The sequence below is a fragment of the Ambystoma mexicanum genome, chromosome 10 (assembly GCF_040938575.1).
Source record: "Ambystoma mexicanum isolate Mex_15411 chromosome 10, UKY_AmexF1_1, whole genome shotgun sequence".
Classification (NCBI taxonomy): domain Eukaryota; kingdom Metazoa; phylum Chordata; class Amphibia; order Caudata; family Ambystomatidae; genus Ambystoma; species Ambystoma mexicanum.
The window spans coordinates 766,062,602-766,087,981 of record NC_090932.1 but is presented as its reverse complement, the minus strand read 5'-3'; positions in this window follow the sequence as shown (position 1 = coordinate 766,087,981).

The following is a 25,380-nucleotide window of genomic DNA, read 5'->3' as shown; positions in this document are numbered from 1 at the left end:
CCGAACACGATTTGAGTGCTCACTAACAATCCCGTTTTCATAAACATCCATCGATCCGTGTCTTATAGAACTATTTCCCTTTTATTCAGAGTCCATAATGAAGGACTACCGTGGATTCACAAAATGTTTTTCAGACAGGCTATTACCAAAGGAACACTCAAGGCATCTTCTGCAGGTAAAGGAGCTTGGCTTTGCGCAGACAGAAACATTGCAGGGTTTAGTAGTGTGTGTCGCATGTCGGAGTACATCCCTAATTCACAAGGGATGACCTTTGAACTGCAGAAGTCCTTGTGGTTATTCCCCTGCCAATGGTCACTACTGAAGGAGGACAAGCGTAGGGGAAAGTCCACTGCAGGCAGGCAGGGGTCTGCAAAAAACCCTGTCTGCATTTTTCAGATGTAGATGGTAACTCTTCGTCAAAGCCTCAGCGGGTCCATCATACTATCAAAATGTACAACGACAATTTGGAATTTTAATACAATGAACGTGCAAACAAAAAAACTGAAGGGTGGAAGGTTTTGAATAAATCTGAACCACACACACTGCTCAGGGCAACTTTCTACACCACCATTTTTTTGCCCATCTGCACCATTGCAAAAGTGGTCCCACCATATGCAAATCAATCAGGTACTGCCACCAATGGTAGCAGCCCAACCCCAACTGCTAGGCCAGGTCCCCTCTGTACGGAAACACAAGCAACCCAGACATGTTTCGGCCTTGTTGGGCCCCCTGAGTAAGCTGGAGCGGGGCTCCCTATAGCACAGTTATCAATGAATGGGAGCTCTTTGTGTGACCTGGTCTGCGTATTTCATTGCTGATCGCCTTTTAGAATAACAGATCAGGCATTGGTATATACTGTGTCCAGTTTTTACATTGCTGTAAATGTAACACTTGAAATCACTCCTTCGTTTTCAATGGCTACAAGGAGCATTGTTATATTTAAATACCTTAGGTGTTCTGTTTGAAGTGCCATCTACTTTAGGAGCAGGTTATCTTGAGAGCCTTGATACATACTCTACAGGGAAGGAATTACAATATGTTTGGGCTGCAACATTATGCAAATTACACTTGATGATCCAAATAATGTAGATTCGAGCAGAAGTCTGTCCGGTGTGAAAGAATAAGGGAAGGGAGCTCAAAGTGAGCAGCGATTTTAGAAACGCAGCAGCAATCTCCTGACAACCGCCAGTTGCAGGTCCCTCGTGCGTCCTCTTCTCAAGAAACCCACAGCTGATCCTTCTTGTCCGGCCAAATATTGACCAATTTCCATTACTCCCTTTCTGGGCAAACTCCTGGAAAGAATGGCCATCTCTCAGCTTAACCTTCATTCCAATTCTGTTGGTTGTCTCCATGAGGACCAGTCTGGCTTCAGAGCTACCAGAAGCACAGAAACAGCTCTCCTGAACATCCGTGAAGATGTGCTCTCCAACCTTGACTCTAACATTCCCTCTGTCCTCATCCTCCTCGATTTCTCTTCTGCCTTCGACACGGTCAACCATACCATCCTGCTCAATGTCTCTGTGATAACCTGGGTATCACTGATCAGGCTCGGGCCTGGCTGACCTCTTTCCTCTCTGATCAACCCTCCCAGGAACAACTTGGGTCCTTCCTATCATTTATCTTCCTCTCTACCTGTGGTGTTCCCCAGGGGTCTAACCTCTCGCCCTGGCTTTTCAACCAATACCTGGCAACTCTCGCCCACTGCATTGCCATTTTCTGCTCAAATTTTCAGTGCTATGCTGACGACACTCAACTAATTTTCAGGCTGCCCTCGGCCACCTCCTCTACCTCTCTCATCTCTAATTGCCTAACTGCCATTCAAGATTGGTGTGCTGCCAATGATCTTTGTCTGAATGCCAGCAAGACGAGATCCTCCTCATCGGCACACCTTTACCATCCTTTCGCCTCACACTCTGGCCGGCCTCCCTTGGCCCTCCTCCTACCCCCACCTGCGAGGCTAAGAACCTCGGGGTCATCTTTGACTCCACACTTTCCTTCTCTGTCCACATCTCTGATGTCTTTAAAAAGTCAAACTTCCTACTGCACCTCCTCAGAGGTACTCTGCCTTTCCTCTCCTTGACCCAGAAGGTCTGGTTCTATCTAGGTTGGACTATTGTAACAGCCTCTTTCTAAATCTACCTGCCTCTACTCTCTGTCCTCTGCAACTAATCCAGAGCAGAACTGCAAGACTTGCCCTTGGCCTAAAGTCCTGGGATTGTATCTCTCCAGCTCTGAAATCTCTCCATTGGCTCCCAGTGGATGCAAGGATTACATTCAAAACCCACTGCATTGTCCACAAGGCTTTCTGGGGCCTGGGTCCAAAATACTTTCAGCTATCCCTTTGCAAATACCTCCCCTCTCAAGCTCTTTGCTCCTCCTCTACCTTTAACTCCCTCAGGGTCATGTGTTTCTCAAAGAAACAAGCTGGGGGTAGATCTCTGTCTTCGCAGTGGAGTAACTTTGCTGAAAATGTTGGGGGGGACTGGGGCGGGTGGTGGCTCTGAGGGATAGTTTCGGAAAAATTGTTCAATAAAATTTGGTTGAATGGTAGATTGTCACCACCATTAGTTCGAAGATGAAGATACCGAACATGAAGTGCTGGGGTTGCAGGAGGGAGAGGGGGTCCCCCACACTCCATACTCAGCATTGTTGGCAGTGGACCCAACAAAAAAAAGAAGAAAAAGCAACCCTTCAGCGTCAGATCCGACCCTTGTTAGATGGATGGATCTGACGCTGCAGGGTACAGGAGAGGCGTCGGATGGAGAAAAGTTAAGTAGGGGGGGCTTTATGGGTGTACTGGCGGTTTGGGGGGACATGGGTTTGGTTTTTTGTACCGTAGTAAAAACATATTCACAGCGAAAATGACTACGGTCAATTTCGCTGTGATTTTGTACCTCGGTCAAATAACCTAAATCCCTGAGGGATAACACTAGACTACTACACCACAAGAGTCCATTGCTGACGCTCTGTTATAACTTTCATAAAACTGGTGGCCTATCTTTAAAATTCAATTGGGCCCCCACACATCTCCAGCCGGCCTGCCATGCACCCAGTGACACAACATAACATTCACAAACTTAATTCCAATAGAACATACAAACAATGCTTTTTTTATCATTCATTCAGACACAAAAATCAACATACATATGCTTGCATACACTCTTGCTCACACACAAACGCACCCACCACAACCATTGACATACACTGTGTGCACACAGCATGTATATGTACATATACAATAACACATGGAAACAGTGGCTCAATGTCCATTGAGCAGACCAGACTTTATCACCCCTGATCCCTGACATTTTGGGCTAAGTTGACTTGACGAAGCTGAACGAAGCCATGGGCGAAAGGAACAGATTCACTGGAATGTCAGCAATTCTCTTGATTTTTCCTTTCATTCAAAGGCAGAAGCCATTGGTTAATGCAGTGCAGTGGGTGACCAAGTATACTTGGTATCAATTATTAAATGCCATATATCTCCAAACTTGGGTTCTGCACAGCACCTTATATGTGTACGTGCTGACTGATTAAAATGAAGGTATGTTTTCCTGTGTGCAAATGGCTCCAAGCAGTGGAGTACCAAGCGGGAGAGGCACGGGGGGCAAGCTGCTCCTTGTGGCTCTTTTAAGAGCCAGACCGGGACATTTTTCATTGGGACAACTCTCCCATTCGGCACATCAAAGAGGGCGCCCAATGGCAATGGTGTCCCGCTGGCAGGACAATATGTTGTGAGCATTACCTGCTCAGCCCGCTCATTGTCCTGGCAGCAAGAAACCTTACCTGTTCTGAATGGCAGAGGGGTCCTGCTGCCAGGACAATGTCCCAAGGAGCTCTGGGCAGCAGAGGGTTCTCATGTTGCTCTGTGTCAGCAGAGCATTACAGTGCAAGCGATTAGGCACTGATGGGTGGGAGTGGGGGTACTATTAGCAGGGACTTTTGTCCCTTTAGTAATGGGAATGGGAGGGAGTGATCAGAAGTGAGAAGGGTGCATAATGTTGCATGCTTTATGAAATAATGACTATGGCTTTAAAACCCAAGGGGGATTTGTTAGGCTCACATTAATCTACATGATGCTATTGTGACTTTGCATGCGGAATGAGGAGAATAAAACTAAAGCCATACTCCCATTCCTCAACATATTTCTATGACAATGTATATAGTGTATGGTTAGTTTACTATGAAAGGCTAGTTTATTATGAAATGTGGTTTGCTTCCAAGGCTGTGCTATGAATAATTATTTAAGCACATGAAATGTAAAGCAAAACCTTAATAAATATCTACATCAACTAAACCTGGAAAGATGTGTGTGGTCGCTTAAATTGTCCACATCACAGTTTCACCATTTACCAAGTGTGTGATCCTGAGCAAATCACTTAATCACATGGTGCCTTATCTGCAGCTCTGCAAGTGACTCTGATTCTCTTCAAAGCTTATGTTAATGTATCATGGTATTATAATGGGAAAGCCTAATGACTATAGAGTTGCTCCACATATAACAAAAGTGCAATTTAGGTAATTTGCACCACAAAGTTATTTGTCACTTGGTTTATGTATGGCAACTTATTCTAAAGTCACTTCCAATGTGCCTCCCAGTATCAAGGACTGATGATGTCCCTTGCAATGCCCTTTTCTGTGAAGTTACTTCTGTTGGTGCAATCCATATAATAATTAGGACGTTTGCATGTATTTTGCCGCAAAGGGCTTGTACAGAGCTCTAATAGATGAGTTTACTGCAAGTGGAATGAGCTGCAGTTTTATTTTTGTTGTGTGTTAAAATGCCATATTCCACTAATGTTACCAAAAATGTAGATTGGGGCAGGGGTGGGTGGCTTGGGGGCGCCAATGAGACCATGTGGAATTCCACACAATGCATTTCCCTCCCCTGCTTAGTTTGGTAAGTGAAGCAGTTTTTGGTGGCCTGTAACTCGAAATACTTTTTGCCAGTTTGGTGAAGATTATTTTTGGCGGCAGGGGGAACGGTTATACAGGGCTCATAAAAGTGTGATTTTAACACAAAATTACACACGGTTCCTTCTGGGCACCTAGAGCAAATTCTGCTTAACAAAGGTTCACCATGTTTGGAAGGCATCTAGCACTCAAATTAGTTTCACAGAATTTGCAGAGTACGACAGTTTTGGGTCACAGGTTTTCTCAGCTTCACTCTTTCCACTTTACTTGGGGAAGGTGCACCTTCCGCCAACTTCATTTTGAAAATAGGATGGTGGTGCTTTAGTAGCATCTGAAAAGTGGCAAGAATAATTTTAGAGGCGTTGCAGAGCTGTGGCTTGCCACAGAGAATGCACCATTTGTTAATGTTAGTGTGTCTTCATACATGGGGCCTTAATGTGTACTGTGAGCTCTGCTCACATTGTCCAAATGTGACACGCACCCTCACTAGGGTCAGCCCGCAGCCCAGCCTCCCAACAAACATACACAAACACAATTAAAAATATATATGTTTTAAAAAGGTCCATTTGCTCTGCTTTCAAATGCCACCCGGGCCACGTCTCATGTTACACCGACCTAACCTCTTTGCACTCACGCACCTCCAGACAGAAACAAGCAAGCTGAATGAGCTTCCTAGTTCCTATTCTGTGTGTTGCACGAACACAAAGCCGGAAAAGTGATTCTCTGTGCCGTGGCCACTGGAAGTGCTGCTGCTATCGAGGCAGCACAGGCGCCAGGCCCTGCAACACCCAGTTCAGCACCCTGGCTGCTGACTTTGAGCCAGGCCAGCAGGGTGAGGGACTGAGCCATGCAGGGCATCCCAGCCCTGAATGTGTTGCAGCGCGGCTGCCAGGCATCTCAGCATTATGTAATGAGACAGCGCAAGTCTTGCTGGGCACCCCAGCCGGGCTCGCGCTGTCCAATTACATAATTGATGATTGCGGCCCCCCTGCCCTCCCTCCAAAAGTTGGGGGGACAAAAAGGCATGCCACAGAAGTTGGGGGGGACAAAACCCCCTGTACCCCCCTGTAATTACGCCCATGTGTCTTCAGCAGGGGCCTCCCTCTGTAACAGCCTCCCTGCCACTCTAAAACTTGAGGAAAACCATCTCTGGTTCCGGAAGCACCTCAAGAGCTTCTTCTTTGCTTCTGCCTTCACTCCCCCTCTGCCCTGCTGATCTGTTCTCTCTTGGCTCTGTGTACCTGGCCACCCTCTGTCCTCCGGGCCCAGGTACCTGCTCACCCTGGCACCCTCCTGCACTGCCCCCGGGTCACCCCTTGGACTGGGGTCTGTGTCTGTACCCATACAGCCCACCCTTTTCTTCCTGCACTTTTCAGACCTACCCTGTCAGCTTCCTTAAACCCAGCGCTTGCCAATTGCTGGCTGCACTAACACTGTTTGTTACCTTTACTATTTATGTATTTATTATTATTTATCTGTATCTCCTTTGCTCCGCACTTTCCACTTCTCCTGCTCCATGTACTTTTAACCTCCCTCTCCCCCATTCACTTGCACGGTCTCAATGTCACTGGGTCTAGTAAGATCGTTGTTTTGTTCTTCCGTTCCCCTCCTTGCCTTGTCGACGAGCGGAATAGAAATACGATATCAATATCAATAAATCCCTACTCTCCACAACGTGCACTGTCAGGCCACAGCTGCACAAGTAACATCGAACGGTAAGTGCCATCATCAGGCTTAATACTGTTGATGCTTAGGTAGTCTGGCAATGCATATGTGCAGTAGAAAGAATGGGAATTTGCATGAGTGTTCTGAAGGGTTGTGCTCTCCACTGCACTGCAGCTATGAACGTTGAAGGGACATGTAGAAAAAAGCTTTACATAGTATATGTTATGCAACCATGGAGAGGGCGGGAATGCCATCTCATACTATTATAATATCACTGAAGAACCTCAAACAATGAAAGAGGATAGTACAGAACATTGGGCCACAGTTTGTTTTCACATTGCCACAGGAGCATTTACATCACCCGGGGTAATAGGGTTACGTGGTCACATAACATGGCTGAACACAAAAGCCGTGACAGCACTTTCAATACCAGAAACAAACATGCAAGCAATGGTCCTCAGCATGACAAATATCTTAATGTAATTAACAAGGCAAATGTCCATCATTTCGATTTGCACCCGTGCTTGAATCACAGCAAAGTTTTTGTACAGTGGTTTGGGGACACGGCAGGCATGTGGTTGTCACATGCAGGATGTTGGAGAGCTGCTGAATGTCAGTGCAGCTGTATTTCACAAATTCCCAACTAAATACATTCTGTGAATAGACTTTTCATTCGCTTATCTGTCCTTCCCCGAGTGTTCTCTAATTTCTCCCCCATGGCTGCACCTGATGGACACTCTCTCTAAAGTATGATGCACTGTAAGGTGTTAATATGAGTCACTGGATTCAGTTAATATATTATCTATATTTGTTCTCTAAATAATTGGGCAAATTGGCTTTTGCATCGCAGGCAGACGGAAATGGAGCATCTGAAAAGGTGTCAATCAACACCTTACAGATGAAGTGCCACGCACTTTGCAGAAGGTTACCTCGTGATTGCATATCAGTGGGTCTCCACAGTCGGAATTGGCATAGCATGGGAGAAAGGCATCACAGCAGGGACACCAAGCCCCGAGACAACACAGAAAAAAAAAACATATGACATGGCAACTTGTGTGGCTTTGTGAAACATCCGCAGGGTGTGACAGAGTGGGTTGGGGAAAGCTCCCATGGATAACTGCAGTCAATTCTGCTTGGCCATTTATCACCTCACGTAATAGGCAACTCATTTTATATCTTTCTTTAATTTTAAAACTAGCTGTACCCTGTATCATACGTTGATCTCACACACGCCCCCTCACACTCTCTGTGCTTTCTTGAAAGTCTACAAACATGTTAAGGTAACAAAATAAACATATTATCAATAAACATGTTTTAAATATATTAAAATCAAATATCATGGTAAACTTAACTCACCCTGTTTTTGGTTTGTAATATTTAAGTAGGGTTGAAAAATGCTTTATAATGAAAGTGATGAAATGTGTTTCATGAATATTTGTTTGTATTTCATACACATTTGAAAAAGTGGTTATTGATTTAAGTTTTTAATCTGTATTACATTTGGGCTGCTTTTGTTGCTGTTTACATTTTGCATTATTTGGTAAATATGTAGCGTAGAAATTAGATGTTACTATTTTTGTTTCTGAAAAGTATGTTGATTACAATTTAAATATTAACAATAATTGTATAAATTGTGTACACATGGATGTTTTGTATTGTAGTAACTGTTTCTAAATACAATATTTATATTGTATTTTCTATTGTTTTGTGTATGTTTTATTTTTATGTATATTGTATATTGTATTATGTTATGTTTATTGTCAACTGCATTTTTGTGTCATTTCATGATATAGCTTGTATATTTATATAATGCAAACTATAACATTGAAATCTTTATGTATATTGTGCTTTTTTATTTTATGCTTGAGTTCCTTTCGTTATTTTAAAATTCTTCTGTGTATTTAATTTTTTTATAAAGGGGGTAATTCATAGAATTCAGCGCACAAGTGGCGCACGCGGCTGGCGCACAGTGTGCGCGTGTGACTTTCTGCGCCAGCCGCGTGCGCTAAAATCCATTTCCGCGCACAGCGTATTCATGGATTTTAATATCCAAAACCAGCCGTGGCGCAAAGTGGCGCATTGACCCTACAGCAGCGCCAGTTACTCCCCCAACCCCTCCCTGTGCGCCATGTACAGCGCACAAATCCCGTGCATGGCGCACAGGCTCACAACCTGGAAAATGCCTGTAAAACTCCCCGCGCACCCTTCCGAATACACGTAGCCCGTGCGAGCGGGGTACATGTATTACTGGGGTTCGCGGGAAGTTTCACACGCGATTGGCCCTGTGCGAGCGGGGTACATGTATTACTGGGGTTCGCGGGAAGTTTCACACGCAATTGGTCCTGTGCGAGCGGGGTACATGTGTTACTGGGGTTCACAGGAAGTTTCACACGCGATTGGCCCTGTGCAAGCGGTGTACATGTATTACTGGGGTTCGCGGGAGGTTTCACAAGTGATTGGCCCTGTGCGAGCGGGGTACGTGTATTACTGGGGTTCGCGGGAAGTTTCACACACGATTGGCCCTGTGCGAGCGGGGTACGTGTATTACTGGGGTACGCAGGAAGTTTCACACGCGATTTTGCTGTCAGAGCGGGATACGTGTATTTCGGGGGTGCGCATGAAGTTTCACACGCGATTTTGCTGTCAGAGCGGGGTACGTGTATTTCGGGGGTGCGCGTGAAGTTTCACACGCAATTTTGCAGTCAGAGTGGGGTACGTGTATCCAGTGTTGTGCGTGGGGAGTCCTACATGTGAATTGGCAGTATGGGTCCTCCCAGGTGTCCCCTCTACCCCCTCCATGGCCCTTGCAGGCAACCCACACCACAGGGGACTAACCTGCACCCCTGGTCATGTCCCGCAGGCAGCCCATCCACCATGGGCATGCCCCCCAGCCAAGCCACATGTCACGTTGCAATATGATCACCAACTCATGTCCCCCAGCACCCCCACACCCCAGCAGTGAGGGGCACCTGCCAGCAGGCCCCCACTCATGTCCCCCGGCACCCCCACACCCCAGCAGTGAGGGGCACCTGCCAGCAGGCCCCCACTCATGTCCCACTCATGTTCTCCTGCACCCCCAACCCCCAGCAGTGAGGGACACCTGCCAGCAGGCCCCCACTCATGTCCCACTCATGTCCCCCTGCACCCCCACCCCCCAGCAGTGAGGGGCACCTGCCAGCAGGCCCCCACTCATGTCCCCCAGCACCCCCACCCCCCAGCAGTGAGGGGCACCTGCCAGCAGGACCCCACTCATGTCCCACTCATGTCCCCCAGCACCCCAGCCCCCAACAGTGAGGGGCACCTGCCAGCAGGCCCTCACTCATGTCCCCCAGCACCCCCACACCCAGCAGTGAGGGGCACCTGCCAGCAGGCCCCCACTCATGTCCCACTCATATCCCCCTGAACCCCCACCCCCCAGCAGTGAGGGGCACCTGCCAGCAGGCCCCCACTCATGTCCCACTCATGTCCCCCTGCACCCCCACCCCCAGCAGTGAGGGGCACCTGCCAGCAGGCCCCCCACTCATGTCCCACTCATGTCCCCCTGCACCCCCACCCACCAGCAGTGAGGGGCACCTGCCAGCAGGCCCCCACTCATGTCCCACTCATGTCCCCCATGCACTCCCACCCCCCAGTAGTGAGGGGCACCTGCCAGCATGCCCCCACTAATTCCCCCCCCAACATGTCAACTTGACCCACAATCATGGCCCTCATGGCCACCAAAATCCCACGGCACGCCACACCTGCCCAAATAACCAACCAAGCATAACATACACCCCACATTGAAATGCCCATTACATGAAACAACCCAAATGGCATGTATGTACATCAACACATGTCTATCACACACACACAATGGGTGCCAGTGAATGTGAAAACCCACATCGTGACATGCATGAAACCAATGAGAGAATACCACACATTGAAGTACGGGAACAAATGTATTGAACAAAAAATGTGGTGAAAGAAAATCAATTACCAAACAATGGACATAAGGAAAACAATGCAGAATGTCACATAATGATAAAAAAAGGAAATCAGAATCCAAAATATATGAAATCAAAAATGTCTCCAAAGTCTCCTTCCAACAAAGCAAATCCAAACAGAAATGAAAAAGTAAAATCCATTGCTTCAGGGAAAAATCAAAAAAGAAAATGCCGACTAATCCACACTCCAACTATTTAAAATCCTGGGTCCATGAGCCCAACTGTCCAAATTAAACCTACAAAAATACACAAACTAATGAAGAACTATATACAAAAATGTGGGGTATTGTCCAAGCGCCCCAAAAAAAAATGAAAACCAAAATGAAACCTAACACTAACTAACTAACTAACTATTTACAATGGCAGCGGGCTAGTCCGATGGCTCACTTTTGGATGTCCCGGGCCAGGGCATCATCGAACTCCCGCTCAATGTCCTGGAGGCGGTCCTCTTCCATGGCCCTGAGGGTTTGAAGGGACAATGACATGTTGGCCTCCAACTCCCTGCGAATTGCCTCGAGGCACTCGGCCCGCCTCAGTGCCCTCCGCATGGAGTTCTCCACCCTGACCATTGTGATCCGTGCCTCTTCCGCCCGCTGCCGCTCCGCATCTATGGCGTGGCCCAACCGCTGCCACACGGAAGACACTTGCAATCCTGGGTCCTCCTGCCCTCTGGCCGATGCCTGCCCCTCCGATCTTGAAGGCCTCGAGCCATCATTGCTCCCACCATGTTGCTGTGCCTGCGCCCTGGCTCTTGCTGCCTGCACGTCCTCCTCCGGCTGGGGTGCAGTTGTCGTGGCCACCCCTGCTGGACGTCCGACTCCCGACTGTGGCAGGGATGTGTCCTCCACCAGCCTGGCCGCTGGGTCAGAGGCAGCTCCACAGGGTACCCAAGTGATACATGGGTGGGAAGATGGCATGAAGGACGACTGGCACGTAGGGGGTTCAGGTGAGGAGGGGGTCACAAGAAGGTCCAGCACACGGAGGAATCCAGCACTGGTGACCTGTCCCAGTAGGTCAATGCGGTCAAAGAGGCATCCGAGATGACGTGCAGTGTCTTCACGAAAACACAGCAGGTCACCTCGTATGCCCCGTTGACGCAACACTATCCCAGCCAGGACAGGCTAAACACGGTCCCGGATAGCCACGTCCGCAGGGAAGACGAAGGCCAGTTGTTGTGCGCCCATCCCCTCCCTGAAAACGGGTCTGGACGTAGGATTCCCTGCTGGTGCCGATGATGCAGTCACAGGATCAGGGACAGGATTACACACAGGCACCTCTGCTGAAGCCTGTGCTGCCTCCTGTCCCTGCCCCTGCACTGCACCACTGGCACCAGTGGAATCCCCACCTCCAGACCTCGTGTGTGTCCCTTACACAGCCTCCTCCTCCTCCAAACCCCTCACCAACCTGGAAGACTCCATGCCATCTTCCTCCGTCGGACCCTGTGGGGTCTCAGCTGCCCCTTCTGCTGCCGAGGAGTCCATCTCCGGCCTAAGCCTCTTGGACCTACCCTCGGCAGCTGCGGCCTGGGACGCGGCACCAGACTCCTCACTCCCTGAAGAGATGACATTCTGGGAGGGGAGCCGGGCCTTGCGTCTCCGGCTGGTGGTGCGATCCCTGCCGCTTTTCTCCACAGCACCCTCTCCGCCCTCTTCATCAGTTGACTCTGCAGACAGGGAGAGATAGAACACAGGCATCAGGGCACTGTACAATGGACTGATACACACATGACAGTTGTACATGAGTGGCAGTGTCAAACTTCAGACATGGCATCACACTCCCTAACACACATGTCATTTCTACTCACACACATGAGCAATTCCACAGCAATATTGCACCAGGCAGCACCATCCATACACATACAACAGCATCAGCATCTGAAGGTGAGCCTGACGTCACATGAAACACGTGGAGTACACAACACATGCACACACACCAACACACTTACATGCATGTGTGCATGTCCACCAACTGTCAGAGTGATGAGATCGCCATCCATGTCACATCTGGCATTCAGCCTTCTACATGTCAGTGCCACATGCATCCATGTTGCATCACAGTGCACACTTGTCAAATACACACACATGTACACAGTGCAGATACATGCAGCTGGAACCAACATCCATGTGTGACAGCACAACCATGCCAACGTACATACACAGTAATTCAAACATGTGTGCTCCCACATCTGCATTTGGCCTGCATGCTTATCCACACATACACCATCCATGTGTCTCACACATGAGAGGACTAGCATGTGTCAGCCTCATGCCCCTGTACATACACATCCATACATGGCCCTACAGAAACACATGGGCAACCTGCACACTACTGGCACACCACGACACACACAACGTCCAACCAGTATGCATGTACACTTACCGCTCGACTCCAGACGGGTCTGCCTCTCAAGGACATGGATTTGAAGTGCTGGGCTTATGCGTTCCAGGACCCTCATTTGGTGGTCGGACAGGTGGCCCCGGCGCCCCTTGGAATCCGCTGCCTTCAAGAGGAGCCGGGCCTTGTCGAGGGTCCTTGACCTGAAGTCCTCCCAGCGCTTCTTGACATGTTTGATGTCACGGACTGCCACCCCCTCCTCGTTGATGGCAGTCACGATGTCCATCCAGATCCTGGTCCGGCCTTCATAGTTGTTGTGCAAACTTCCAAAGAGGGCATCATACTGCCCCAGGACTTGCTCCACCAGGACACCAACTTCCCTGGCACTGAAGCTGGTGGCCCTCTGCCTCTCTGGCTGGGGGTTGCCAGTGGTGCCAGATGGTGGTGTGCCCGACATGGCAACCCCAGAGGCAGGTGTGGATGGGCAACTGGGTCCTGGGGCTGGGCTGTGGAGCGATGGTATTCCAGTCGGGAGTCTTCAGTTCCAGCAGGGGTGGTCACAACAATTGCACCCCTGCAGATGGATGATGTGCAGGCAGCAAATAGCAGGGCACGTGGGCAGCAGGCAGGCAGCAGCAGATGGCAGGTGGGAGCGTGCTTGGGGCTCTGGGGGGCAGTAATTTAGCCTTCTGGGCAAGCGTGCGGTCTTCCGTGTGTTGTTGCGTGGCCAGCTTGATACGGAGTGATTTGGCACGTGAAAATCTTGCACGTCTGTGTGTAATTTGAGGAAAGGCCCTTAGCGCGTAAGCGCGTCTGTGACGTTACACGCGCGGGCGTTTCCCTCGTGACGTGGGCATAGTGGTTCATGGCGTGTGACAAAACTGCACATCCGCGTGTGAATGCGTGTAATCCGAGGAAAGGGCCTACGCGTCTCAACACGGGTGCATATTCATCGTACATGTCCAAAAACTGCACGTCCGAGTGTCAGCTCGTGTAATTGGAGGAAAGGGCCTTAGCGCGTACACGCATAAGTGACTTTGTACGTGTGGGCCGGTTTAAAAGGTACGTGTAGGACCCCATTTCCTTGTACGTGCTTTTCGTGGAGAGCTAGTGGGTGAATTCTGTACTTCTTGTCGGTTCACACGTGATTACTTCACAGCGTTTCAAGTTCGTACTCCCTGTTACCTCTGACAGCATTCATTTTTTTTGTTGGGCCTGTTTCCTCAACAGCGTTCACTTCTTCTTTTGTCCTGTCTCCTCAGACAGCGTACAATTCTTCTTTTGACGGGGGTGTTTCCAACGCGCACACGTGCGTCATTTTCACGTTCTTTTTCCAGGCAGACGGTGAGTCGCGCACATATTTACCAGCTGTGCTTGCCCTGTGTGTCACGTACCCCTGCAGAGGTCACTGTAGGCTGCGTGTAACACGTGTACGCTTATTTTTGTGCTTCTGGGTGCCACAGCGTAGTGCGGGTTCATTTTTCCATGCACGTGGTCTACGAGGGGTTGCATGCACCTTATTTTTTGTTTTCGGGGTGCCTGTGTATTGCGTGACCCGTCATCTTCCCCCAGGGGTCACAGACAGCCTTGCTAGAGCACTAGGGTACGAATTCCATCTAGTACCCTACCCCTTTCACCCCCAATTGCCCAGGACAATCATTTACTGCTACTCCCATACGCACAACAACATCAGTGCCATGGTTGGGAGGCGACCAAGCGGTAAGGGGGGCAAGGGTGGCTGACCTCCAAAAGGTGGGCGTGGTGGGCGCGATAGGGGACGTGGCCATTATTTGCAGGGTGCCCCTAGACCTCAATGTGTGGAGGATCAATCATGGACGCCCATGCCCCTCCCCATGGTTGTGGGAAACGTAGCTGACACCATCCCAGCTCAGCCCTTGTTGGACTAGCCCATTGTGGCACCTGACCCGGCACAGGATGACTCCCAGGCTGACTTCCAGGTCAGCAAGTCTACGCCACGTGTGGCGGTGCAAGTTGGTGCACCAGGCCACGTGGATCTGGGGCAGCTATGTCATCTGCTGCCCCAAGTAGGCAGGGTGGGGAGGCTGCAGGGGCAGCTGCAGCTCAATCCACCCCAGCTCTGAGTCTCTCAGCCAGGACAGTGTCGGTTCCAGTCCATCAAACCGACGTTGCCCCTGCCAACATCCCCCTGCAGCCAATGCCTGCACCAAGACCTATGGTCATTGTGCATTCGCACACTCCTAGTACCCAGTCCACCGGCGCTTCTGCCCCTACTGACCAGAGCTGCGTAAGCCACTCAGGATCCACGCCACCTTTGAAAAAGAGGAGAAGGGTGCTCTGGCACTACAGACTGAGACCCCAGACACGGCTACACACTCCAGCACGTCAAGGAAGCCTAGCTTTAATGATGCAGAACTTGATGCACTAATGGCCTGTGTGTCGGCACATAGCCGCAAAATGGTGGTGACTGCAGGGTGCAAGACCACACCTGGTCAACGTAAGGCACACTGGCAGACCATCGCGGACATCATTAGTGCCCTTGGATTTGTGAGGCGCTCAGCTGATGATTGCTGCAAGCGCTGGAATGACCTGAAACGCAGAGCAAATAACAAGCTGGCCTCAAATCATGCTTCTACTCTGGTGACTGGAGGTGGGTCTCCACAAGAGGACAACCAACTCACTGAACATGAGTCTGTTGCTGGAACCTTCGTCACAGAGGAATAGATCCAAGGCGTGGGAGACCTACCAAATTACGACGCATTGTCGGTGAGTGCCCATGCATGTGTGTGTAATCTATGTGTATGTTGTGTGGGTGACAGGTTCTGATTGAGTGCCAGGTGAGGGTATGTGCACCTGAGTGGTATGGGTCACCCATGTGCTTCTCCAAAACATTCACTGGCCTTGGGTTTGGGTATGACAGTATCCCTTCTGCCCACAGTAGCCATTTAGCACCACATTTCTGCAGTTTCCCTTGAACTGCCATCTTGCAACAACATTGTTCAGAATTTTTCAGTGTTCATTCAGGGTGATTGTTTCAATTCTCCCACCTTTGCAACACATTTTCAGCCCTATTGTCACATATGTGACATGCTTCTGTCATTGATAACACCCCACATTGGCCCACATGTGTTACCTTGTTATGTGAATGAGTAGACCATTCAGGCTGATTGAGTATTGGCCTGCTCACATTGATTTTTGGTGCCTGTTTGTATGTGGTACATGATAATTGTTTCCTGTGATGTTTAAGTGACCAACCATTGATGTGTACATCTGCCTGCAATCACTGTATTCTTGTACACTGGATGTGTTGCAGTGAGTGGCACATGCATATTTTGTCACACTATGTAGCATTGTTCATCTCATCATGTCCATCTCACATGGATGTCTGACAGTACTCATTCACTGACATATGGCTGTACTTGTCAAATGTACCATGGCTATGCTACATGCCATCTGTGTGCTGGCATGTGTCATGTATGTGTATTGGACATTCCACACACAGGCTAATGTGTGATGCCAGTGCTACCCAGCATGCAGCAAATGTGTTGCTTTTCCATCTTGGTGTCATCAGTGTCTGCTTTTTGCCTCCTCTTCCAACTCAGTGACAGTGCATGCATGCCAGGGTTATAGTCATGTGGGACATGTGTAAATCATGTACTGGATCTCTGGCTTGTCAGGCCTATGTGTGTGCTATGGTGCTAATGCCTGTTTCCATTTTTTGTGTTTCATGTTTTTGCAGGTGATGACGCACTTGATGCTGTTGAGGTTGAGGAGATGGTGCAGACCCAGGAGGAATCTCAGGCACGACCGGGCACCAGTGGGGGACGTGGTGTGGTGGTGAGTGAAAACCCTTTCGTAATGCAGACCATACTGTCCAGGGGTGTCTCTGGGTGCACCTCCCCAGACCTCTATTCAGGTGCTGAATCGGATGATGAGACTTATGTGCCGTCACTGGTGAGTGTTTCTGGCAGGGATTCTGTTCTGTCCAACCCACCTGCATCAGGGCTAGAACCCTCTATGGGGATGTCAGTGTTGGTAAGTCTGCCTTTGGCGGTTACGGATGCAGGGTCACACACCACAACATCTGATCCTGATCCTGGGCCAGCAGATCAGAGGGGGAATGCAGTCCTGCAGCCTCAGGCAGTGCCAGCACAGCAAGGTGCAGATCGCCTTGCCCCGAACAGGTGTGTTGCCCGCCGACGCGGTGGCCATACGCCACCAGGCAAAACTGTATTGGAAAACTCCATGTACGGTATGGCAACCCAACAGGCAGCATCAGTTGAAATGATGGCTCAGGCAATGGATAGGGTGGCCACTTCCATTATCCCCCCTGAAAGGCAGATGGAGCAACAACAGCAGGCAACAGACTGCATTTGCCGATCACACAGGGAAGACATGTTGGCGTCCAACAGGGACCGACGGGTAGCACTGGAGACTCTGCGGGAAGCCATTTCTATAGAGTCACAGGGCCACAGGGAAGCCCTGAGGGTAGAACTCCATAACCTCAGGGAGACTCTTGTTGAACTTGAGGCTTCCACAAATTAGAGGACAGAACAGCAGCTGGAGCGGCTCACACGTTTACACATTCACTCTCAGCTCAGCTCAGCAGCAGGCAACTCGGGAGGAGATCCGGGCATCACGGGAAGCCATGCATGCAGAAATGCAGGCAACCTGTCAGGTGCTGCATGGGTATCTCTGTACTATCATCCTCCAGAACGAGACCTTCCACACCTGCATGCTTGCTGCCATGGAGGACCATACCAGGGCTTTGCATGGGCTGCCTCCCATAGCACCACCACCTCCTGTTGCAGCAGCAGAGGGTGATGAGAGCAACAGCAGCAGTTCTCCCACAGTAGCGTAGCCTTGCAGGCCATGAGCCCATGGAGGTGTTTTTTTTTCACAACATTCACACAGGTGAATTTTTTACAGTGTGTTGCCTTGTGTGGCTCCCGTGGGCATCCACTGCGTATTCCGGCTGGGCACATGCAGGCTTGTCCTGTGTTTGGGTTAGATGCTTGGGTTCCTGACACACACACCCCTCCTGCTTCCCGTTACCATGGGTTTGCAAAGGGTGTGACCAAGTGACAGTGACTTACACAGTGACATTGGGCACCCATGAGCTGTGTGGGCAGTCTGTAGTCATATCTGTGTGGACATCCCTAGTGGGGTTCGTTTTTGTATTGAACACTGCATGGTGTATTGATATGTGCTTATGCATCCATGTCTTCCTCCTTATCTGCAGGTACCTTCTTCATGTCTTCACAAGGCCGTCTCCTTTGCAGATGCAGTTCATGTTACATGCAGTACTCTGACACATTTGCCTGACAGCAACACTCTGGAGTTGGAAGGGGTCGATGTGCTGGCTTATTGAGGTTATATGACTTACATTACTTTGAGTTTGTAGTGTCATATTTTGGCGATGTTTCATGGGTTACCAGTCAAATGGTCGAAAACATTTGGTCGACAGACAATTTGGTCGACACCATTTGGTCGAATGCCAAATGGTCATATTTTTTTTTTTTTTTTTTTTTACCCATTTTTTGGTTTTTTTTGTGGGGGTCCCCCCCCAACCCCCTTTTTTTTCTTTTTTATTTTTTTTCCCCACACGAAAACCCACAAAACACATATATATAAAAAAAAAAAAAAATTCGACCATTTGGCATTCGACCAAATGGTGTCGACCAAATTGCAGTCGACCAAATTGCAGTCGACCAGTTGACTGGACACCGTTTCATGCTGTATTTCTGTATTGTGTTGCTGGTAAGAATTTGGTCATGTGCGCTGTTTGTTATTGATTACTGGGAGCATATTGTCTGTGGCTTGTTTCCATTTGGGACACTTGTTTCATGTGTTGTGCATTCCTTTGTTTGCTTTCACATTGCAGGACATGCCATGGTGTGTTGGATGGCGGAGATGGGGAGGGGTTGGGTGACATGGCACTATTTTCATGTTGTATTTTGCAAGGGGGTAGTCATTCATGCAGCATAAATGTATGTCTTTTTGTGACACCGCATTGGTTGTCTTTCGGTAGGTAGGAATGCACACAATGTAACACTTCCAGGTGACCAATCTCAGGCTGGTATGGTTGTGACAGTTGACTGTCCCTTATGTCATCATCATTGATTGTCAGCTGGTATGTGCCAGGGCTGTGTGCACTCCACAGGGGTGTGATTTTAGGTGAAGTAATTAGCCACCAGCTGCGTACGGGCTGCCTCACTACGTGCCCTTTCCCCTCCCATGCGCAGCGGCCGTGCTTGTGGTTGAGGTTTTGGGGGCACCACCATGTCCACCGGCAGGCCCCGGCGTGTTGCAACGTTGTGCAGGACACATGCTGCCACTATAATCCTGCACACTACTGCGGGCGCGTATAGCAGCTGCCCACCAGAGCGGTCAAGGGAGCGAAAGCGTGACTTGAGCACATCGAATGTGCGCTGCACTATGCCCCGGGTTGCAATATGGGCTGTGTTGTATCTTACCTCGGGTGGTGTGGTGGGGTTCCGAATTGGCGTCATCATGTGGGTGCTCAGAGGGTGGGCACTGTCCCCTGGGGAGGTGATGATGGGTATCATTAGTGGGGTTGTGACATTACTCAGTATCTGACATGCATGCATGTGCAGGGGCATTTATACTCCCCAAGCAGCCATCTATCGCCATGCCGCCCAGCTTCTAGGTCCGGTTTAGGGTTGACATTCTGTAAATGAAACTGTCATGGGTGGACCCTGGATAGTTGGCATATACTGAGGAGATGATTCCCTTGGCATCACATACTACCTGCATGTTGATGGAATTCCAGTGCTTGCGGTTTCTGTAGATGTGCTCAGTTGCCATGGGAGGACGTAGAGCCACATGGGTGCAGTCAATGGCACCTAGCACTTTGGGGAAGTGTGCCACCCTGTAAAAATCCTGGATGGCAGCCTGCCTATCTGCAGGTGTTCTGGGCAGGTATATGTGTCTGCGGACTGATGGGCGTGCAGTCATGATGGCCAACACCTGGTGCAGGCAGCGTGACTGCGTGGCTTGTGACACTCCCCCACTATGGCACTTGTCCGCTGAAATGAACCAGTGGCCAAGAAGTGCAGTACATTGAGCACCTTTTCCAAGGGGCTCAGTGCTTGGGAGCACAGGGTGGGTGATGTGAGGTCATCCTCCCACTCACTCACCAGGTTGAGTATTATGTGAGGTGGAAACATGTATCTCCCATACACCTGGTCATGAGGCATCCCAAAAAGGCTGGTTCTGGGTGTAAAAATTCTGGCCCTGACTATCCTCCTCCTCCTCCTGCGGTATACCACGACGACTGCTGCGAGGAACGGTATATTCATCTTCGTGTCTGAGCTTGTTTGTTGTTTGCGCGCACTTTTATGCTGTGCGGGTCCACGTACGCCTGCTTCCTGCTGGCGTACGTGTTTCCGGATTAGCGCGTCTTTTTTGGCGCATGCGTTAGCCCCGTTCCATTCCATGAATACGTGTTGTAGGCACACGTGTGGGCGTTCCGCGCATTTGCCTCCTGTACTTCCCCCATGACTCCCACATTTTCACGCATTGTTCCCCATTCCGCGTGTTACGCCCCGTGTTACGCCTACTTTTGTTGTGTGTGCTGCGCTATGTGTGCTTTCGCTGTGCGCGTAGCGCACGCTGTTTGAAGACGTGTGCACCAGCGTGTGCCACACAGGATTTTAGCGCACATCCATGGATTTACACGCGCACAGACTTCCATGAATCGCTGTGCGCGGGTTTCACTGCAGTTTTCGCACTTGCGCTGCGAGTCGCACGCTTTCGCACGCTTGCGCTGAAATTTTCAGCACACATTAATTCCATGAATCAGCCTGAATGTCTTGTATATGGTGTATTTGTTTATATTCTAAATTATGTTTTAAGTTATATATTATTTTTATATTGAAAAATATGTTATGATTTTTTTTAATAACAGTGCACATTTAATTACATTTTGAATAAATTTACATTTTAGAAAATTACTTGTTTGTATGCATACAATTACTTTTTATTATATAATCATATTTTGCAAGTTTAGCATTATCCCAAGAATCCTTTACAGACTAGAAACATTTCCGATGCATTTGGTTTCTTGATTAGATCTGCTTGAAGGCAAATTACAGCTTTCCTTATTGGGACTGCCTCAAACGGTTCCAGTTGAGGCCCTTAGGTGTGAACTTGGGTTAACATCTCTTCATTCTCTGTGGCTGATTTGGCACTGTAAATTCTATACCCAGTTTATCTGGGCAAAGGGGAAAACAGATTTGCTACTGGGTATGATTTTCAATAATATGCACAAAAAACCTCTCAATCAAGCCATTCATGAGTTAAAAATAACTAGCCTTGAACATTTCAAGACACTTAGGCTTGATTTCCCCTGCCACGGCTATTCCCATAATTTTTCTGATCTCTAAAAGAAAAAACATTGGTGTGGGATCGCTCTCAATGCTCACTGGGAAAAGAAGGTACATTGAATATTCTTATCAGGGTTGTACCCCTAACGCCCCCTGTTTTTACTTGACAAAATATTGCACAATGGAATTAAGATGTTACATTATGCATCTACATTTTAATATCTTACCTACTTATAAGTTCATTGGGGTGTGGCAGGCTATACCCATGAAGGATAGACATTGTCGTCTGTGCAATGGTGATATTCAAATTAGCCTCCATTTACTGACCACATGTCCATCAATGCAGTAAATTATCACAAAGGTTATATAGATTTTGTGAGTTCCTCTAACAGTATAACCATTGATCAATTCTGGGTGAACACATACTCTGCTGAATCCCTAGTAATTACTGGGGCTTCATTTATTGTCTGCAACTAAGCTTTTTCTCTTTTCAGTCCCTAGTCTGATTACATTTTGACAATAATACTTTCTGTTATATGGTCCTAATTTATATTGAAGGGATTTGAGCACATGTACTGACTTATATTCATTAATGAGGTTTTATTAGATGACTTGATTGTTTTTGTAATGTCTTGTTTTGTTCAAAGGTGCATAGCTTTGACAAAATTGTTGTACTGTATAAATATGTCTTGTCCAAAATGCTTTCTTGATAAAGCTAAAATGCATATATATATTTATTTTAAACAAGCTATTATATTTTAGGTTTTTATGATTGTGGGTGAGTTAATGTTACCATGACATTTGATTTTAATATAATATTTAAAAAAATGTATTGATAATATATTTTTTTAATTGTTACCATAACATTATTATTTCTAATGTTTGTAGACTTAAGGTTTTGTTGGTTTAAAGTGAACTCTTGAGGGAAAAAAATCACCTTATTTCCACCTTTTTACAGTTTGATATGTGTTTATAAAATGCTCTAAAGTACTATTACATTTGTTAAGGTAATGTGTACAATAAGTTATTGAATTAAAATATATTAATGTTGGATGTAATTGTACTATCTTTATTTAGTTGTGTAAAATATAAATGATTCATATTTTTGAAAATTTTAATTTAATTTCTGTGACCGCCTCCATATCACCCCTTAATGCAATCCCTTACCTCCAATGTTAACAAGACCCCTTTAAAAGCGTCAAATAAAAAAAATATATACAAGAAAGACCTGGCAGAACACTGACGAAATTAATGAGAGGGGAAGTGGGACAAGCCCAGATTGTGTCTGTCTGGGATGCGCAGGGTGTTCCTCAGTGGTCAGACCAGCGAATACTGGACATCTGCTTCTAGCAGACACCACGTCCTACAAAAAAATCAACAGAGACCCCACCCAAAGACTGCAAGATGAGATTGGTAAATATATTAAAATTAAAATATATTAATGTTGGATGTAATTGTACTATCTTTATTTAGTTGTGTAAAATATAACTGATTCATATTTTTGAAAATTTTAATTTAATTTCTGCGACCGCCTCCATATCACCCCTTAATGCAATCCCTTACCTCCAATGTTAACAAGACCCCTTTAAAAAGTGTCAAATAAAAAAAATATATACAAGAAAGACCTGGAAGAACACTGAAGAAATTAATGAGAGGGGAAGTGGGACAAGCCCAGATTGTGTCTGTCTGGGATGCGCAGGGTGTTCCTCAGTGGTCAGACCAGCGAATACTGGACATCTGCTTCTAGCAGACACCACGTCCTACAAGAAACTCAACAGAGACCCCACCCAAAGACTGCAAGATGAGATTGGTAGCCTTACCCGACATGCAGAGGACGAAGGCTGGATATGCGAAGACGAACGCAAGTTTCTCAATAAAACACACCCTAGAACACCAGCATTTTACATCCTGCCCAAGATTCACAAACATGCCAGGACACCACCAGGCCGTCCGATTGTATCGGCCTGTGACTCACTACTGGAACCACTTTCCCTCTACACAGACCATTTCATGAAACCCTTTGTTGGACAAATGAAATCAGACATCAAGGACAGCACAGAGACCATCAAAATTCTACAAACTTTGGAGTTGACATCAAGCTCCATCCTGGTCACCATGGACGTAGAGGCACTATACACCTCAATCCCACAACTCAATGGACTAGAAGCACTCGCAGGATGCCTCAACAAGAGAAGGGACGTCACCTCTACACCCACCAACTTTATTCTTGAATGTGTCCGCCTGGCAATGTCAGAAATCTTCTTCTTATTCGAAAATCCGATATATCAACAAGTTAAAGGTGTGAGCATGGGTGCAACATTTGCACCAGATGTAGCCAATTTATACATGGATCAATATGAAGACGACCACATCTACCATGACAGCAACCCATACAAAAATCATATCAAAATGTGCTTAGCGAAAGCAATGTAAATCTTTAAAAAACTGTTTTTGAGATTTAAATAAATAGGTCCAAAAACTATCTAACTGTTTGAGGGTCTCTCATCCTGATTACTTTTGTTGTTTGATCCCACCACAAACATACACATTTTGACTTTTATATATATATTTAAAAATACCAATAAAGTTATATTTTTATGTACAAGTTATTGTGTGAATACTTTTTATGTTGTTATTGACATTTTTTGTGGATATCATTATGAAAATCTCCACAAACTGAGGAAGTAATTAAAAAATAATTAATTAATTAATTAATGTATTTATTTATTTATTGTTCGCTTGTTAGGCGCTTATACAACAAGTACATACTGTTTCAAAGTGCCCACATGGCAAAGGGATGGAACAAGGAAGTGATACATATTGAATACACAACAGAGGAGGTGAAAATAAAAAAGGACACGCTACTATGCCTTGTGAGTAATTCAGAATGTGCAAGTGCAGCAAGGAAGTGGGAAGAGCGGGTAGGTGCTGGAGTGTCCTTGCTCATGAGTGAGCAACAGATGAAGTCCAGGGTGTGGTAAGTGCTACATGGCCTGAAGCTGTGTTGGGTGTAAGTGTAAGACTTCAAGCAGAGGGAGTGCCAAGGCAAGTGCTGAGAGTAGACAGAAGCTGGGTGATTGAGTGTGGTAGATCAGGGGCCCGAGGATGCATTAGGGCCAAGGACACCAATCACAGCAACTGTGAGATTAGCAGTAGAGAGAAGATGGGAGGGAGGAGGTGAAGAGGAAAGTCTTGAGGAGTTTCCGGAATTTAAAGAAGTCCTGCTGAAGGTGCAGAGGGAGGGGGAGGCTGTTCCATAGTAGGGAGCTATCTGAGGAAAGCAATTGACCGCCTGCCCTCTGTGTAGCAAAGCGTTTTACACACAAAGAGTTGGTGCCAGAGGAACATAGAGGTCTGAAGGGAGAGTATTTAGTGAGATAAAGTTGAAATTAATGAGGGCCCCAGGCCCAGACAGCCTTGTGGATGATGCATAGGGATTTGAATTTAATCCATGCAGCAACCAGGAGCCAGTGAAGACTTATTAGAGCAGGAGAGATGCTGTCTTCGGGTTAAGGCCAAGGATAAAGCGCACTGCCCTATTCTGGATTAGCTGGAAAGGTCACAGAGTAGAAGAATGTTGATTCAGGAGGAGGCTATTGCAATAGTCAAGCCTAGAGAGAACCAGGGCTCAGGTAACTTTGAGAAAAGTGAAAAAAGGGAAAATTCCTTTGAGAAGGAATAGCTGAATGTTGGACTTCTTTGCAATGTCCTGAGTGTGAGGGAGGAAGGAGAGAGAGGACTCGAAGATGGCTGCAAGGTTTCTGGCTTCAGAGGAAGGAGCAGGGTGGGAGCACATGGAAGAAGGCCAAAGTGAAGGGACGTACGTGGGTCAGGGGTCTCGATGGGAAGGATCTCAGTTTTAAAGGCGTTGAGGCATAGATTGTTAGAGGTGCACTAGGACTGAATGGCTGATAGGCAATCAGGAATGATGGACAGTGCAAGAGGATCAGCAGGAAGTTTGAGAACGAGTTCAGTGTAGTCTGCATAACACTGGAAGTTGGGGGAAAAGGAGGAGATGACGCATGTCAGCAGGGCAAGGTAGATGATAAAGAGCCAAGGGGAGAGAATAGAACCTTGGGGGGATACCACAGGTGGAGAAGGAAGTTGGAGAGTAGAAGGTTTGCAGGATGACTTGGGACAAGTGGTCCGTTAGGAAG